This window comes from Rattus norvegicus, chromosome 13 (assembly GCF_021556685.1).
Source record: "Rattus norvegicus strain SHRSP/BbbUtx chromosome 13, alternate assembly SHRSP_T2T, whole genome shotgun sequence".
Lineage (NCBI taxonomy): Eukaryota > Metazoa > Chordata > Mammalia > Rodentia > Muridae > Rattus > Rattus norvegicus.
In genome coordinates, this window is record NC_141546.1 from 95,588,161 (window position 1) to 95,607,500 (window position 19,340).

Below are 19,340 nucleotides of genomic sequence, written 5' to 3' on the forward strand. Positions count from 1 at the left end.
TGTGCACACTGTAAAATCTGTGTGTGCTGGCTTCCTTACACTTACTGGATCTGAAGTCTTTCTTAGGATGGGGGTGGGTAGAAGCTGGACTTTCAGTAGCCGTTTAAAAGTGGGGACAGGATGAGCAGGGCTGTAAGGATTCAGAGTGGGGAGACAGGCTGCTCTGACTGCCTTTTCGAAAAGCACATTTGGAGTCTGCAAAACTCTATCGAGGAGCTCCGAGAAGCAGGGTGGGTCCACGCCCTTGGTTCAGTTTCCTAGCACAGCCCGGATGGCAAGAGGAGGTGAAGTTAGAATCATATGGTCTTGATCCTGGAGCCACCCTTTAAAATTAGCTTTATTGGGGTATAACTGACGGGCAGCCAACTATAAATAATTAAAGTATATAATCTGACAGTTTTCCTTATGTATATGGGGGTATATCACTACAGCCAATAAAGTGCTCATAACCACTAGTCCCCAAAGTTTACTTAAGCCTCTTGTAATCCATCACCCTACCCCTGGCAACTAATGGGCTGGCTGCCCTCTATGACTATGAATTAATGCACGTTTTCTTTTTTAAAGTTTTGAGATTACAATTACATCATTTCCCCTTTCCTCTCTTCCCTCCAAACCCTCCAATATCCCCCTCCCCACTTTGCTCTCTTTCAAAATCATGGTCTCTTTTTCTGTAATTGTAGTTACGGACTGAGTGTGTGTGTGTGTGTGTGTGTGTGTGTGTGTGCATACGTGTGTTTATTCCCAAATGCAACCTGCTCAGCCTATCTAATATTACTGATGTGTTTGTTATGTTTTCCGGGTCATTATAGTACCGTGCAGAATAGTTCGCTGCCCTGAAAACCCATTGTGCCTATGCTTAATGCATTTGTTCGTTTGTTTTTGAGACAAAGTCTCATTATGCCGTCCTTCTGGCCTGAAGCTGGCTGTGTGGTACTGGCTGGCCTCAAACTCGCAGAAATCTGTCTGCTTCAGTTTCCTGAGTGCTGGGATTAAAGGTCGTACCAACATACCAGACTTGTGCTTAACTTTTAAAGAAACTTCTTAACTGTTATTCAAAAGTGGCCGACTGTGTGAGTGCCTGGCTCCCCCACAGTCTGTTTTATTTGCCCGCTTGCCTTTTGAGGTACTAGGGATCAGCCGCAGGCCTTTCCATGCTAACTCTGAGCTTACTTAGAGCTCGGCCGCCTGCAGGCAGCCTCCTCTGTGTTACTTAACATTGGGGGTAGCAAGACTGTTTATGTTGGTCATGTGATGCCGTTTAACTTCACTTACTTGCCACATGAACAGAAGTATCTGAAGAGATGGTGAAATGGACTTTCTTGAAAATCCCTGGCCCATTTTCACATACAAATCCTTCCTCAAGTATTTGATACATGAAGATTTCTCCTAACCTGTCTGTCATGTCAGCAGTACCTTCTCTCTCTCTCTCTCTCTCTCTCTCTCTCTCTCTCTCTCTCTCTCTCCAGATTCTTGCTATGTAGCCTAGGCTGGCCTTAAACTAGAACTTCTGCCTCGCCACCCAGATGTGGAACGCACTACCACGCATGGTAGTTTTGCATTTTGATGGTTTGCTTTATTCTTTTAATTTTTGTTTTTAATTGGAGGTAGGACACGCATATGCCACAACGTGTATGTGGAGGTCAGAGGACAACTTCTGAGAGTTGACTTTTTTTTTTTTTTCAATTTCCACTGTGTGATTTCTTGGGAAAACAAGCCGGGTCAGGTGGGGGGTTCTTTATCAGCTGCCCCATCCCGATGCCCCTCCTTCAGCCTTCCTGGACGGTGGTGAGGGCCTGAATCCAGGACCTCACTCACACTAGGCAAGCCCAGTTCACTGAGACTTGCCCCAACCCCATTTCCCTATTCTATTTTATTAATTGATGGGGTATTTCCCCCACCACCACTAAGCACTTTTTTGATTCCTTTAGTTTTTGAATAAATCTGGAAGTAGGCTGTGGTGTTCTTCAAGGCTGTTGTGACTGCTCTGTAAATTCTTTGCATTATCATATAAATGTTAAAATTAGTTTGTCAGTTTCTGTCCAGAAACTCAGACCCCCGGGAATGGTGGCACAGGCTTTTAATCCCAGCACTTAGAAGGCAGAGACGGGGAGAATTGCAAGCTGAAGTGTGAAGGCAGCCTGGACCACACAGGGAGGCCTTGCTTTAAAATAAAAAGAACAACCAACTGGAGAAACCCTCCCTGAGATTTAGGGCCTCCAGTCAGGGGCAGGGGCAGTTGATCTTGATGTTGAGCAACACAGCACATCACGGTACAGGTACGTGATGGAACAAAGCCAACTCACTCATGGCCAGAAATAAAAAAGAGGAAGGTGAAGGGGCCAGGCCCCATCCCCTGTCAGGGCATACTCGGTCATGTCAAAGCCTCCCACCACGCCTCACCTTTTCCATCACCTGCCAACAGAGGCATGCGGGAAAGCATCCCCCAGTCAGAGCCTCTGCGGAGGGCATTCAGGAGGCATGGAGCAGAGCCTCTTTCTCCCGCCCCCTTTTGAAGTACTTTATGTATCCATGTTATGTATCAGATTGCTGGCCCTGGTGCCTCCTTTTGCTCTTTTAGTGCAGGCAGTCTTTTCCTGGCCTCACCACAGCCTGCCTCCAAACAATGTTACCCCTTGTATATTATAACCTTGTTGCCCTTAAGTTTTTACTCTGTGCCCACACAGTTATTTATACATTTATTAAAAGTCTAGATTGTTATTTTTCTAGGTGGAAAGATGACCTTTCCCTATCAATTTTGTAATAAGATTGATGATGTCTACAAAAAAGCCTTGCTGGACTTATTAATCTTTTAGAGAAGGCTGGGTTTGAGGCTGAGTCCCTCTATGTAGCTCAGGCTGGCCTCATCTAGCTCAGGCTGGCCTCCCCTGGCAGTTCTCAGGCTCTGGATGGTGGAGTTTGCAGGCCTACACTGCCCAGCTACTCTGTACTCTGCTGGAAGGGAGAGCTTTCTTTCCTCCCCGAGTCGGCTGCCCTTGAAATGATTGATTATTCTTCCAGACTTCTCTGTTTTCAGGTATCACCCTTTTCCCATCTTAGGTGGATTCCCATACATCTTTCTTCCTCCTCCACCCTTTCTTTTACAACTCTACTTATGGAAAAATTTAAGCAGCACAAAGCTGACTGGTACAACACACCTCTGTACCGAGCAGCAATTATGAACTTGTGAAACCGCATTTTTCTAATTCTTCTGCAGAGGAATCACATGGAAGGGAACATATAACCCTCTCCATCTTGGGCGTGTGTGGCTTGCCATCCCTTCAAGGCAGTTTATTATGTATGTTAAGATGCATTCAATATGAAAATGTAAGAGTCTCCAGTGACTTCCAGCAGTCACCACAAGCTTTCAAAGTTTCTCTTCATGTTTTATGTATGGTCTTTAAGTGTAGCCTGTAGCCTGTAGCCTTTAGTATGTGTTATTTAGTGTTGAGATGATCTGAGCTCATTACAACACTCAGTAAAGTTTATGCTCTCTGCAGTTCCTGTAGGATACACACACAGAAACCTGTCATCTGTTTATCTGTCTGTCTGTCTGTCTGTCTATCTATCTATCTATCTATCTATCTATCTATCTATCTATCTATCTATCTCCTATCCTTATCTATCAGTTTATCATCCATCACCTGTCTATCATGTATCTATTATCTGTCTTTATCATCTATCATTATCAATTTATCACCTATCATCTACGTATCATCTCTTTATCACCTATCTATTATCTATTTACCATCTACCTGTATATCATCTACCATCCATCTATGCATCTATCATCAATCTATCATCTATCATTTATCATCTATGTATCTGTCTGTCATCAATTTATCAACTGTCAACTATTATCCATCTTCTGTCTATCATCTACCTGTATATCATCTATGTCTACCATCTATCTGTCCACCATGTATCTATCAACCATCTATCTATGTCTATCATCTATCTATGTCTATTATCTATCTGTCTATCATCTATCTGTCTATCATCTATGTCATCTGTCTATCATCTGTCTATGTCTGTCATCTATCTATCATCTATCTATCCTCTGTCATCCATCTGTCTGTCTATCATCATCAATCACATCCTTTAGATCTCAGTAATGCTTAGCGATTACACAGCACAGTGAGAAGCAGCTGAGAGATCCTGGCACCACCACTGAGTAGTCATTGTGGCTGCTTGGGTTCAGATCCAGTGTCATTACCTGCAAACTGAGCAACACCCACTTCCAGATGGCTGTTAGGATTAGAGACACAGCCTGAGGACTCTGGAGACACAGAGCTGTCGGACAATGGACAGACAGCAGAGTGCCACCCATGGCTGGGCTGGCTACAGATGCACCAGGGAGACTGAAACCACTAAAGAGCTGTGACAGAATCAAAATCATGCTTATAAAATGCTACTTCCTGGATTCTGAGGCCCTGTGCACACACCCAAATCGAATGCCTAGTAATCATAGCTCTTTATGATTCAATTCTGTTTTATAACAGAAACAGATAGAACCAGAAGTTCATTCAGGAGATTTGCAAAGTTTATAGTCCAGGCATCAAATCTCAATCCTTGTGCCTGAACCCGAGAATTTGTACCAAATGAGCCTTTCAGATTATCACATCGCTGTCAGGGTGCTGGGTGGAGTTCGTAGGCAGATGTGTTTTCTGGACCACGGAGTCTTATAGAAACTGACTGAGTGAATGACTCCAAGGTTCACACAGAAAAAGGAATATTGGGAGTCTCTCTCTCTCTCTCTCTCTCTCTCTCTCTCTCTCTCTCTCCCTCCACCCCACCCCCACTCCACCTTATACACAGTCACACACAGGGATGAAATCTCAGTGGGCAAAGTGCTTGCTGCTTAAGCTTGCGGACCTAAGTTCAGACCCCTAAAACTAAAACCCATGTGTCCTAAGTCAAGATGGGAGGCAGAGACAGGAGGCTCCCCAGAAGCTCTTGGACCAGCTAGCATGGTGTACACAGCTGCAAACTAAAGTTTAATCTTTTGATATGTATTGTTATGATGTGTATTGTTATGATAAATACTGCCCTCCCCTTCCAGGAACAAGAGAAGCCTCACTTACAGTGTGATCTTGCTCCTTAATTTAAAACTATTGGTTAAATAAAGATTCCGACAGCCAGTAGCAGGGCAGAAGAGACACTGGCGGGAGTGGTGGAAAAGGGTGGGGGGGGTGGAGGAGTAGGGTGGGGGTTGCGGGGAGTGTTCCTGGGTCTGGGATCTGAGGAAACCAAGAGGAGAGGGAGGAAGGTGAAGAGAGGAGAAGACACCATGGGATAAGAATCTTAAAATCATGGCCATGAGGGCTGGCCAGTTGTTAAGAGCAGCACAGATAGAACATTGTAAGTAATAACACGGGGTCATCGGTAGGAAAGTAGGTTCTAATAGTGTAGCCGGTAGATATCTGCCCAGCTTTAGTGCTGATAAAGGCTTATTATAAATTAAAGGTCTGGTGTGTCTTTTTTCTGGGAATTGAATAATCAAAGGTGGGGTAGAAGCCTCTGATTGAGATTAGATTTTTTTTTTATAACAGTAAACAACACAAGACCTCAAACAAGGTGAATGGTGACAACAGACCCTGAGGTCGGCCTCTGACGTCTACACGCAGGCTGTGGTGCAGAAACACCCATAGTCACACAGAAGAGGCACATGTGCACATACATGCAGCTTTAAAACACACACAAAAACCCTACTAAAATTGGTTTATCAGCGCTAAATGTCTGAAAGCCGTCTAAAAGGCAAAGACAACATCAAGCAAAAATAATGAAGCTCAGGACTGGGACCTAAGTTCAAATCCCTGGTGCCTATCGAGAAGCCAGGTACAGTGGGGATGCTCCTGTCACTCCAGTGCTGGAGCAGGGAGGGTAGAGACTGGCAGTCCCTTGGGCCCTGTGGGCCAGCCAGTCCAGGTGAGACAGTCAACCCAAGTTCAACGAGCCTGTCTGCATACAAACTAAAGTGCAGAACAAGAGTGGAAGACACTCGACATCAACCTCTTGTCTTCACATGTATACCTACTGAGTGCACAGATGTGGGTACTTGTGCATGCAGGAGCACACGCACACTCAGGCACACACACACAGAGGCACACACGTGCACGCACACATACACACATATACACATACATATACATAGGCACACACATATAGAGGCACACACAGGCACACAGAAGCACACACTGACACATACACACAGGCACACACAGACATGCACACATATACACATACTCACACTTACATAGGCGCTCACATATGCACACACATACACGCGGGCACATACTTGTGTGAAGTTGTAAAGCAAAGGCCTCCCCATTTGCGCTGATTGAAGGCACAGTCCATTTGGAGGTCTCTAGGAAGAACCCATGGTGACTGGCCTATTTATGAGACAGGCCTAAAAACTCTGAACTCAGTTTGACATTATTTTTTTTTTATTTAGTTTCTCATGTATTTTATTTTTTTAAAGACTTTATTTAGTTTACATATGTGAATATGCTGTAGCTGTCTTCAGACACACCAGAAGAGGGCACCAGATCCCATTACAGATGGTTGAGAGCCACCATGTGGTTGCTGGGAATTGAACTCAGGACCTCTGGAAGAGCAGCCAGTGCTCTTAACTGCTCACCACCACGCCCAACAATTAAAAATAATTTGATAAGATTGAATAGGTTCCTGAACAGTGTTAGTTTTTTTTAATTATCCAATATTGTTAATTTTATGTATTAATTTTTAAAGATTTGTTGTTTATATTTTATGTTTGTTTGCCTGCATGTAAGTCTGTGAATTATGTGCCCAGAGGGTGTTGAGAGACCTAGAACTGAAGTTACAATCAGCCGTGAGCCACCTTGTGGATACTAGGGGTCGAACGCCAGTCTCCTACAAAAGCAACAAGTGCTCCTCACCACGGAGGGAGGCATCTTCCCAGCGCCAGGATTGCTGATTAAAAAAGCAAAGCAAAGCAAAACCCACACACTTACTTTGCAAGCTTCTCAGCTCAGGTAAGTGATTTACTAATCCAAGCTCGCCAACTGTTTTACTGCTATGCTCATTGGGTAATTTTCAATGACAACTTTTCTGTAGTATTATATGTGCATGAGTGTTTTGTCTGGTGCCTGTGGAGGCCAGAAGAGGGCATCAGTTCCCCCAGAACTGGAGTTACAGCCTGTTGTGAACCACCACGTCAACGCTTGGAATCAACACTGGGCCCTCTGCAAGAGCAGCTGGGGCTCTTAACTGCTGAGCGGTCCTCCAGCCCAAATGTTTTGTTTTGTTTTGTTTTTTTCTTTTTTTTTTTTCTTTTCTTTTTTTTCCGGAGCTGGGGACCGAACCCAGGGCCTTGCGGTTGCTAGGCAAGCGCTCTACCACTGAGCTAAATCCCCAACCCCTTGTTTTGTTTTTTTAAAGAAAAAAAAAGTGTTCTTTTTTGGCGTTGGGTGTGAAATGCTCTCCTGATCCCCACTAAGGCAGACCTGCATCTCAGCAGGGTGTGAGTCGCCTTCCTTCCATGGTGGTTTCCCGTACAGTGACAGTCACAGTCCCTCTGTCATGCAGACTTGATTTCATATACTTTGAGATTTTCTGACCCAGTACAACCTGTTTACTAACCTGGCTGTTTTCATTTACACCTTGTATAGAAGAAACGAACACAAAGAAGTCCTTGTTATAAACCAGGGCCTCTGCCTGAGGCTGAGCCAACAGTCTTCTCTAGTCTTAATGTACATTTATGCCTTGGGCCGTGTACTGAGAAACAGAAGAGACACTCAGGAGTCTCTGTCTCTGTTACCCATAAGGACCCCGTTTGTCTGATACCCTCAAGTTTATCACGTTCCTGACATGCTAGGGGATTGCATTTTTTGTTTGTTTTTGACAGGGTCTTACATAGCTCAGTCTGACCTTGAACTTCTGATCTTGCTTCCGCCTCCCAAGTGCTGGGATCATAGATTAGTACTACCAGGCCCAACTTAAGGAAATTCTTTACTACCTACAAAGCCAATATCCATTACATCAGAGAGTAGTCTCACAAAACAAAATAAAATAAAACCACCACCAACAACAACAAAATGGTCAGTAAGATGGCTCAGCAGTAAGGTGCTTACCACAGAGCTTCATGGCTTTACTTTGATTCCCATAAACCTACGGGTAGGAGAGAGCTGTCCCCTATTAAGGGACAGATGACTCCGTTTCTCTTTTTAGTTAAATGATGTTAGACTTTGATCAGGTCCTTGTCTAGAGGTCACCTTGGTTTTGTTTTTGTTGTTTGTTTGTTTTGTTTTGTACTTCCTCAATAATCTTGTGAACTACCCATTGTAAATTGTTCACATTTTTCTGAGGATTGACTGACCAGAAAATGTTTCATGATATGTTAACTGTCTGACCATAAACCCACAACATGTACCTTTCTTGTGCTCATGAAAATAGCTTTGAGGGGTTGGGGATTTAGCTCAGTGGTAGAGCACTGGCCTAGCAAGCGCAAGGCCCTGGGTTGGGTCCCCAGCTCCGAAAAAAAGAAAAAAGAAAAAAGGAAAAAGAAAAAAAAAGGAAATAGCTTTGAAATCTTGTTTTGTGCTTTAATCACTTGCTCCCTTGATACAAAAGGGTCCTTGTGCTTCCGGTCTGTGCTGCTTCATTTCCTGCCAAGGGAGAATGTTAGCCTGACTTAAAAATAAAATTCTGCCTTGCATCATCTTGGTGTTAGCTCCTGCTTTCAGACACTTCAAATGAACTCTGACCTTTATACGTGTGTGTGTGTGTGTGTGTGTGTGTGTGTGTGTGTGTGTGAGAGAGAGAGAGAGAGAGAGAGAGAGAGAGAATGAGAGAGAGAGAATGAGAGAGAGAGAGAGAGAGAGAGAGAGAGAGACTCATACTTTGTCTCTGTCTCTCTCATACACAAATAAGTAAACAAAACGTTAAACTAATGGGCTTCAGAGCAACCTCTGGGAGTGGTGTGGTTCGTCTTACAAGAACTGATTTTATAAACTGTTTATTAAACATGGTCATTGTTAAATATTGAACCTGCTAATTACCATGAACTACATTATATTGAAAATGAGGAGAGTAAGTCCCCAGCACCTACGCTTAGAGGTTACGGCAGTTACTTTCCCCTCTGCTCCTGGAGTTTGTTTTGCAACAACTGTATCTTTCTGGTAACTTCTCGTGTTGTGACTGTTTTTCTCTTCCCAGGTCTATAGCCAGCTGTCCCTGTTGACGTTGGCCACAAAGGGGTATTTATACAGAAACTGCCCTGCACTACAGAAAACCACCTTTTCTTCTATGGCAGGGACAGTTAACCACTCGCCAGTCATTACCATGAGCGATGTTCCCCCCAAGCCTGCAAACTCAATCCTTGATCCTTAGTAGTGGCTTGTTATATTCAATTAAGCAATGTTTGTTTCTTGGTTATTGTTACACATTTGGTTAATCCAGCTGAAGTATTAGAAGAATGTATATCTATTAAGCCTAAGTATTTATATGATTATGAAAAAGAAAAAAATTGAGTACATAAAAGCATTTGGAGAATTGCTGGGCGTGCCTGTAATCCCAGCATTTAGGAGGCAGAGGCAGGAAGGCGATAAGTTCAAGGCGAGCCTAGGCTGCATGGAAAGTTCCAGGTTGGGCTATACAATAAGACAGCCTTTTCCTCCCCCAAACAAATCCTTTTGCTTTTGGGTAGTTTGTAGGTAGTCTATTAATCTAGAAAATTAATATCTTGAAGGAAGAGTATTGGGGGTGATGACTTTCAAAGCATATTTCATTTCTGCTTGTGCGAGTGTAGCCTGCTACATTTATAATTACAAAGAAAGAAAAGGACTTTCCCCCATGAACCAATGAGACATAAACATTAGTCATGTGTAAATCTGTTCTCTAAACTGTCGAAAGTTCACTTGTGTTTCATAAACCTTGGGCTGAGCAGTCTGCCTTCAAGACATCACCTGTCTGCTAGGAGTTGGGGGTCCTTGCCCAGGTGCCTCTTAAGATTGTCAGGTGTGTGTGATGTGGCCCAGGTGGCTGTCAATGCACTTGCCAAGCCTTCTCCTGCTTCTCCTGTTGGGCTTTCTTTATAAGGTTGCTTTTCTTTTCCGAGTTGACAGTCTTCAGTCAAACTGGAGGGAAAGCAGACATCTATTGGCAGTAAAACTGATTGCTTTGGGTATTTTCAATACAATAACCAGCAGTGTCAGAATGGTGACAGCCAGGCCCTTGAGTCCCAAGGAGCACAGGCAGGGTTCAGTAGGATGCTTGTGGTTCCTCGGAGACCCAGATCTGAGAAAGAGCAGGTGAGGCAGAGGCCCCCAATTAGAAGAGAAAGCCCTTACCCAGGAGGGCGTGGTCTTGCCTGGCTGCATCTGGGCTCTCTGGTGACTGCTTACAACAGGAAGGCAGGTTTTAAGAGACAGACTTGTGCTTCTGTCTGTGTGAGTAGAACATGTTTATAGCTGCTCTATTTTTAACTTGGGGCTGCATGCGAGTCCAGGGTCTCCATTTATGTATGTCTGACTTTGCTGTGGAACCACAAACAGGTATGGTGTGGGGCCCCTTCTCAGCCTCTGGGTGGGCCCAGGCTTTCCTGTCGTAATATGGGGATTTAGTTTAATGACCCCTCTGGAGTGCCGACCCCAGGCCCTTTAATCACCTCCTAAAATCTTGTTTTGCTTGTTAACAGTTGACAAAGCTATTTTAAGCCTAGAAATAAAATCTTCCCACTTCTAAATTTTTTATGTTTGACGTGACTCGGGATTTTACCTAGGCCTGGGGCATGCGAAGCAAGCGCTCTATTATTGAGCTACCTCTGCAGCCCTTAATTTTTAAAATTATTTTACTCTCTGTGTGTGTGTGTGTGTGTGTGTGTGTGTGTGTGTGTGTTTTGCCTACATGTATATATGTATATCATGGGTATGTCTGGTACCCAGGGAAGTCAGAAGAGGGTGCTATATATATCCCTTGAAACTAGAGTTACGGATGGTTCTGAGCCACCATGTGGGTGTTGGGAATCCGACCCAAAGGACCAGGTTCTCTGACAGAGCAACACCTGCTCTTAACCGCTGACCCAGCTCCCCAGCATTCCCTAACTCTTGCTTGTTTGAGACAGGCGCTCTCTTTGTATCTTTGGCCCTGTAGGACAGTGTGGCCTTGAACTCGTAGAGAGCCATCTGCTTCTGCTCCCCCATGGCAGTTTAAACACGTGCGTCACTACACCAGGCTCCTTAGGGTTTTTTTGTTTTTGTTTGTTTAAGGAATCATTTTATTGAAACTTATTTAACTGACTTTCGTTTATGGATTTGGTGTGGTAGGTAATAAAGAGTTTATTGGACACACAATAGACATGCAACCGGTTTATGTGATAAATACCCTGAGACGTTTTTATTCGTGGAACATATAAAGATTTCCAAGCCATTATATCGCCAATAACTGTCTCTCGCCTGTGCCTTTCTGGATGTAGTCACGTTACTATTATCTCTGGACCTAAACTGATAATTGTCCAACTTTAAAAATAGAATTTACCACAGGGCTATAATTTACATTTTAGCTTGAAATATTAATTTATAGACTGTGATTTCCTTCTATAAAATCATGTCTGTAAGTGTGCCTGCGTGAATTTATGTGCACCGTGTGTGTGTGCAGTTGCCTGAGGAGACCAGAGAAGGGCTTTGGTTCTCTGGAGTCCCGGGTGGTTGGGAGCTGCCTGGATTCGTGCTGCAGACTGAACCTGGGTTTTCTGCAACAGCGGTAGCTTTCCTAACTGCTGAGCCATCCTCCTGCCCCACTCACGTAAGGAAGTGTGGAAAGTGAACTGAGGAATAACTCGCTGACATTCCGTCCCTCCGTGTAGCTCTTGCCATTTCATTGAATTCTACTCTGGAATTTCATTATATGTACGTCATGGTGTTTAAGAATTTTAATCATGATTCACAAGGAGGCTCGACGGGAATGTCTTTCTCGTCACCCCAAGTGATAAGCGTTTTCCGTGTTGCTCATGGTCCTCGCAGCCCCCCACCCCCACCCCCACCCCCACCCCCGTTTCAATATTTGCTCACTGGACAGTTTTTTGCCTTTCAAACGTGGTGCGGCTGACAAGATGTCAAATGCACAGTTTTCCAGGAACACGGGTAGCTACTGTGTGAAGTGAGTTGGAACCACAAAGAGGCTAAAAGGAAGGCAGCCGTCCCTTTGGTAGCAGGGCGTGGTAGTGTGGGCATGGGCTAGGGCACATGGAAGCCGTGACCGTGACTTCTCAGTCAGGTGGGCAGACAGCAGGCAAACCTTCACCGTGACTTAGTTATAGTAAATGTGTTGGATTTGGGGGTGATTTGCTTTGATCATAAATTGGATCTGTTCAAATACCTCTCATTCCTGCCATCTTACATGCTTTGTGGCTCCACGGTGGAGAAGGGAATAGTGCTGGGTGTGTGGGTTGGAGGCCAAGGGTACAGGGAGGAGACTGAAGATCCCTCTGTCCTGCAGGCCAGGGAGGCCTGGCCAAGGCCCTGTAGCCCTGCAGCCCTGCTCTGCTTGTCTCTGCCCAGAAGCAGCCTCACTGCAGTACCGTACAGATAATAAACTTGAATGTACTGAGGGGTGGGAACAGAAGATGCAGCAACTTGATTCATGTGTGCGTGTGTGTGCGTGTGTGTACATGTGTGTGTGTGCGTGTATGTGTGTGTGTGTGCGCGTGTGTATTTCTGTGTGTTTCTGTCTGTCTGCATATTGATGCGTAGAGGTCACAGGTCAACCTTCGTGGTATCCCTCTGCTGCCATCCACCTTGTCTTTTGAATCTGGCCTTTCATTGTCCTGGAGTTCCCTGATTAAGCTAGACTGGCTGGCATCAAGTCCCAGAGGTCTTCCTGCCTCTGCCTCCCCAGTGCTGAGCTCACAAGCTAAGCACCTCCATGCTATGACTTTCCCTCATTGCTTCCTCGGATCTAACTCAGGTCCTCATACTTGAGTGGTAAAGGTCTTTCCTGGCTGAGACACCTTTCGAGCCTCTTGTCTTGTTTTTTTTAAGAGATAAGATCTCATTACGTTGCCCAAGCTAGTCTTGAACTCCTGAGCTCAAGGGAGGCACCTGCCTCAGCCTCTCAAGTCTCTGAACCTTAGGACCCACACCTGTTCTTGGCTCTTGGATTATTTTCTTTTACACTAGAGGACTCTCTGTCCTAACCAAAGCTGAACTCCACTCTCCAGGTACTGTAAGAACAGGCGATCCAAGGCTGGGGCTGGTAAGAGCACGTTTGACCAGAGTGCCCAGCAGCTTTTCTGTGCTGAGCTCATTCTGATGCACCTTCTGCACTGTTACAACAGTGACTCTCTCCAGGATTTTAGAGAGATCACATTGGCTTCCTGTGGCTGTGATAAATCACCTAAGACAAAGGGCTTACAGGGAAGAAAGGTTACCACCCTGTCTCGTTGGCCTGTGGACGGCTGAATATCATGGCAAGGAGCCTGTGCTAGGGTAAAGCTGCTTGTCGGGAAGGAATCAGAGAAAGAACTGGAAGAGCTTGAAGGGGCTCGAGACCCCATATGAACAACAATGCCAAGCAACCAGAGCTTCCAGGGACTAAGCCACTACCTAAAGACTATACATGGACTGACCCTGGACTCTGACCCCATAGGTAGCAATGAATATCCTAGTAAGAGCACCAGTGGAAGGGGAAGCCCTGGGTCCTTCTAAGACTGAACCCCCAGTGAACTAGTCTATGGGGGGAGGGCGGCAATGGGGGGAGGGTTGGGAGGGGAACACCCATAAGGAAGGGGAGGGGGGAGGGGGATGTTTGCCCGGAAACCGGGAAAGGGAATAACACTCGAAATGTATATAAGAAATACTCAAGTTAATTAAAAAAAAAAATTAAAAAAAAAAAAAGAGAATCCTATGAAAGAAAGTAAAAGGGATTGAGTTTGGAATTTATGTCCCAAAAGGCTTTTATAATAAATGTTTATGCATATTTGTATATATGTAAAAAAAAAAGATTTTAATATGTTCTTTATTTACTTGTTTGCTTTTTCCAGTCCCATTTACCCATCCATCCATTCCAGAGTGTGTGTGAGGAACCAGTCCCACTTTGAAGAGTACGTTCCCCCAGTGACATAGCTTCTTCCTATGAGACCCTACCTCCCAGAAGTTTCACTACCACCCAACAGGGCTATCAACTGGGAACCAAGCACTCACCACGTGTGTCTTTGGGGGTCACTGAAGATCTGAAGCAAAATCGATGCTAGGAAGTAGCTGGATTTCTTCTGTAGCTTCTGCTTATCTGTACCCTCCATGTTGGGGACCCACGTAAGCCCCACACGTGCTCCTTCTCAGCACCCAGAGTTCAGACACACACTCAGGCTTACTCACACTTAACGTACACACGTACGCTCTTGTCATGGAGACTTGTTACACATGCTAGGTGGTGCTGATGGCTGGGTGTCTCTTCCTTTTCCAAGCTTGTATCAGACTCACCAAGTTTGCCTCAGATAAGGACTTGGGACTCTCTCTCCCTAGAGGCCTAATCCTGAGCCCCAATCCCCTCTTAATCCAAGCAGCATCCTTCCTGTGGCAGAGAAAAGGGTACTGGGATTAACCTTGAACTTTACATACTTGGATTTTTTTTTTTTAACTACAGGATCAATGGGATATGCCTGTGTGTTTAATTCAAACCTGACTTGCTTCCTTTCTGGACAGAGAAAAACATTCACTTGCTCATGGAATATTATTGCCCTGAAGATGTCAATCTATGTGCTGTGGTCACACAGTCATACATCGAGAGCACAGAAGAGAGGTGCACACAAGTATGTGGTAACATGTAAGGAGGGGCTCAGCATAAACATAGATGGGCCCCTTAACTCATATGTTACTATGACAGAACACTTGAAAATGGGCATTTTGTAATGATAAGGGTTTTGCTCAAATCTCAGACTGAGAGGCTGAAATCCAGGAGCACGCACCTCCGTCCGCTTGGCTCTAGGGAGGCCTTTTTGGCTCCATCACACCCTGGAAGAACCGTGAGCACAGTGTGAGGAGGCCTTGGCTAAGTTTGCTGACTTTGCTCCATTTCTTATTGTTTTGGGCTCACCACCTTAAAAAATTACTTTCTCTTAAGTTAAGGTCCCAGAAAAACTATATTAATCTCTTCAGAGGGTGACATCTTCAATAACACACCCACCTCTTGTGTGGCGGTTTCTCCCAGGTTGAATGCCATCGCGTGGCCATTGCCACATCTCTGACCACTCACAGGAGACCCCTGTAAGACAGGGCCTGACACTCCTGAACGGAAGCGGAAAGGGCTGATGGTGGATGACGTTAACAAGCTGCACAGGACCTCTCCCTCGCTGAGGGTCTAGCTCTAGCTAACTGTGTCGCTGCAGGGAGGGAGGCTCTTCTTTGGTGGGGTACCTGACTGTAAGTCATCTGTGTGTTTCGAGTAATCCCTATAAACTCATTGGTTCACCGAGCTAGACTCGGAGGGATAATTTCTTTAGTCTGTCATTGTCATTTCCAGGGTGACTAGAAATAGAGTCATCAGGGAAAGTCACATAACAACCTTCCACAAGGATTGTGCCCCTTAATGGTTTGCCCACATCTTGACATTTCTGCACTGGGGAATCTAGCTGCCAGAGTAGGGGTTTGGAGGTGCATCATATCAGTGGCAGTCCTTCCCTCGAAGAGCACTCAGGACATGTGGATGTAGATGACTCAGTATGCTGGGCTGCAGTACCCTCGGAAGAGGGTTCTGTGGTGAGGGATCGACCACCAAGTCTCGCCTAGAACAGGCCTGATCCAAACACACTGTAATGAGTGCCCTACCACAGCAGATAACACTTTCGTTGTTATACAGAGTCGCCCGTATTCCAAGCATGTAAAAACCAAAGAGATCCCAAGAAAACAGACACCTACACAAAAATATGAACCTGTTCATAGCAGTGTTGACAGAAACTAAAGGTGACAGTAACTCAGGTGAGCATTGACAGATGGCAGATAAAACATAGGGTAGCCGCAGACTGGAATACTGTCCAGCCATGAAGAGGAGTGAAGCACCGTGACATGCCACGGCATGGATGGATCTTAAAACAATCCTCAGAAAGAGCAAATAGATTCGTGGGGGGAACGGAAAGACTTCTTTTGGGCACAGAGTTTCTCTCTGAGGAATGTACATGAATCCACTATAGCTTCTTCACAGTGGTGCATTTCAAGTCATGAGAATAATTCTTAAACTTTAAAGTCTAGCAATTACTCCCGGTGGGTCCTGCGTGCAGCATCAGGAGCTGTACTCACTAGGATATTAGAGAACATGTGTCACCACGTCCTGCAGGGCTTGGCTTCTGGAGCCCTGCCTAGGGGTGCTGAGGGCATGAAGAAAGGACACACGCTTGTACAGTGCAGCTTGAGTAAGGTGTGGTTCTCGAACACTCCAGCTACCTCCACAACCTGGGAGGGACAGTGTGGGGACGGCTAGTCTCTCAGAAGAGGAAGCTGCAGGTGCCAGTCAGCATATCAATATATCATTCATTCATATTGATCAATATGATCAATCATTCATAATGCTACTTTCAGTTGTCAACTCGACTTTAGTTGCAGTCAGGTTTTAACTAAAACCGAAGCAGTTGGGTACACCTGTGAGGGATTTTTGTTAATTGAATTATTTAAAGAGGGAAGACTTACCTTTAATCTCATTTTTTGTTTTGTTTTGTTTGTTTTTTTGAGTTAGGGTGTCTCTATGTAGCCTTGACTGTCCTGGAACTAGCTTTGTAGAGCAGGCTAGCCTTGAACTCACAGAAATTCACCTGCCTCTGCTTCCCAAGTGCTGGGACAAAAGGTGTGCAGCACCACTGTCTGGCTAACCCAGATCTTTTGAAGTAGGATGATATACCTTAAATCAAGGCTGTACTTCACGGTGACAGCCTATATAAGGGAAGAAGGGAGCACTTGCTCTTTGCCTGTGCACTCTCACTTGTGTTAGCACATCCATTCCTTCGCTTACTTGCCTTAGAGCCCACTTCTTTGGGATTCCAGCATATACTGTAGACCAGCTGAGGCATCCAGCCTCGTGGACTGAACAACTACTGGCTTCTTGGATTGTGTGTTGGTGGGCAGCCACTGGTGGACTAGCTGGTCCACAGCCTGGGATCTACTCTAGTACATTCTTTTTCTATTGTCTCTGTCCCTCTAGAGAACCCTAACTGATACAGACAGCCAAGAAAAAGTTGGCATTTCTCTTGAGCCTGGTCCCTGTGGACAACAGCTTTACCATTTGGTCTTGGAGTCCTTAGCAGGCTATGTCTGTGTCAACACACACACACACACACAGACAGACACACACACACACACAGACAGACACACACAGACACACACAGACACACACAGACACACACATACACATACACACATACATACATACAAACACACATACACACAAACACACATATACACACAGACACACACACAAACACACATACACACACAAACACACACACAGACACAGACACACACACATACACACATACATACATACACACACACAAACACAAATACACACACCCACAGACACACACCCACAGACACACACACACACACACACACACACACACACACACACACACTCATGCTCTCAAAGCGTCTTCCATTCCCTGAAGCACTGGGGTTGCAAGGAGGCTTGTCAGTGTTCTTTTTCATGCCTGGGATATTCTGGGGACCCTGCTGTCATCTCCTGCTGTTTGCAAGGGCTACATCTTGAATGAGAAGACATCTCTAAGGTAACCTCATAGCAAGGTAGAAAGGAATTCTCCACTGACCTTGCTGCCATGCTTGGGCCTAGGCAAGAAGGTAGCTGTTTCTCTCTGGCCTGGTGGTGTTTGGGGCTGTGCCTTAGCACCCCACCCTCTCCTGTCTGCCAAAGGATGAACATTTTCCCAAACGAGTTCATCACATCCACATCCTAGGGCATGCGCAGCCCTTTTGCCTGTATGAGTGTTTCAGACAAAGACTCAAGGCTGCTTGGGGGAATGTCTGTCCAGAAGAGGTTCCTCTGAAACTCATGGCTACTGGTTTGGTCTCCTGTCCTCAAGGTCAACCCATTGTGTCCTGTGGTCCCTGCTGCCTGTCTGGGAGGCTCCAACTACACCTAGGGCAGCAGCAGCCATGACGGTACCAATGGCAAGGGTGTCATGGTACTAATGAGCCACTGCTGAGCCTGGTTCTTCGTGACTCAGACAGGAAGCCACCAACCAGTGAAACCAGAAGTTTCTGTGGCCCTCTCTGGGCTGGAAACCCCTGGGTGTGTTTTAAGCTTCTATTTCTAGAAGCCAAAGGAAACCGGCATCAGAAAGACTGATTTACCCATATTGGGCCAAGGGGAGAGACTGGGAGAGAGTGGCTCTGAGCCAGGCCTCTTGTTTCTTAATCAAACTAAAAAGTACCCTCTAGGAGTTTACAGCCGGAGGAAAGCAACTGGGATTATGCAAATGGACCATTTGGAGTGCGGGTGGGAGGCTGTCCCGGGATAAGGGAGTGAGTAGGGCTGAGGGGCTGCTGTGGCACAGGGCACAGAGCAGAGAGAGGGTGGTGATGCTCAGAGCCCTGCCGGGGGTCCGGGGTCCGGCCCAAGGGGAGGCTGGAGCAGTCAGCGTCACTGCAGCACGAAAGGCAGGCCCTGGAGTCAAGAGTTAAAAGAAAGCAAACTGAAGTCCTTTTATCTGACTTTTTTTCACTTAAAGGAAGGCAGGAGTAGTCACCATGCGCATTTTAAAAAAGCTTCAAGGAACTGCTTTAAAATGTAAAATGATGAATTTCCCATTTCTTGAAATGTCTAAACTACTAGGTCACATCTTAGTGCTACCAGAAGTTTTTAGGGCAAAAGCCTGAGCTCTGACAGCCTGGCAGACAAGACTCCAACTTCCCCTGTCCTGCTTAGTGGAGCCAAGCTGGGGAGAGGAAGGGATAAGGGGACCCAGTGACTGTGGGGTAAACAGAGGAAGAATTACCACAGGAGCAAGAGGTCTGTCTGCACAATGAAACAGTCCTGGTCAGTGTGTGGGCTGGTTGGTTAAGTCCTGGTCAGGGTTTGGTCTGGTTGGTTAAGTCCTGGTTAGGGGGGGTTGGGGATTTAGCTCAGTGGTAGAGCGCTTGCCTAGGAAGCACAAGGCCCTGGGTTCGATCCCCAGCTCCGAAAAAAAGAACAAAAAAAAAAAAAAAAAAAAAGTCCTGGTTAGGGGGTGGGCTGGTTGGTTAAGTCCTGGTCAGGGGGTGGGCTGGTTGGTTAGTGTCTCAGTCCTGTCCTGTAAGGTGGTATGAAGAAGTCCTCCCTTGTTGGGGATCTGCCTAGTTTACTTCTGCCCCAGGTGCAGCCCCCAC

General features: G+C 45.7%; 1 protein-coding gene across 14 annotated transcripts in view; it reads left to right on the top strand.

Annotated features, from left to right (window-relative positions):
- Positions 1-10,376: 10,376 nt before the first annotated feature.
- Positions 10,377-19,340, top strand: part of Cnih3 (cornichon family AMPA receptor auxiliary protein 3) — a 202,967-nt gene continuing 194,003 nt past the window's right edge. For 7 of the 14 annotated variants that reach the window (XM_087581727.1, XM_087581734.1, XM_087581728.1 and 4 more), the window contains exon 1: positions 10,378-10,529. The gene's annotated coding sequence lies outside the window, so the exon portion shown is untranslated. Of the gene's footprint in view, positions 10,530-19,340 lie in introns of all 14 variants that reach the window. The other 7 variants (XM_087581718.1, XM_087581735.1, XM_087581719.1 and 4 more) reach the window with 6 other exon arrangements.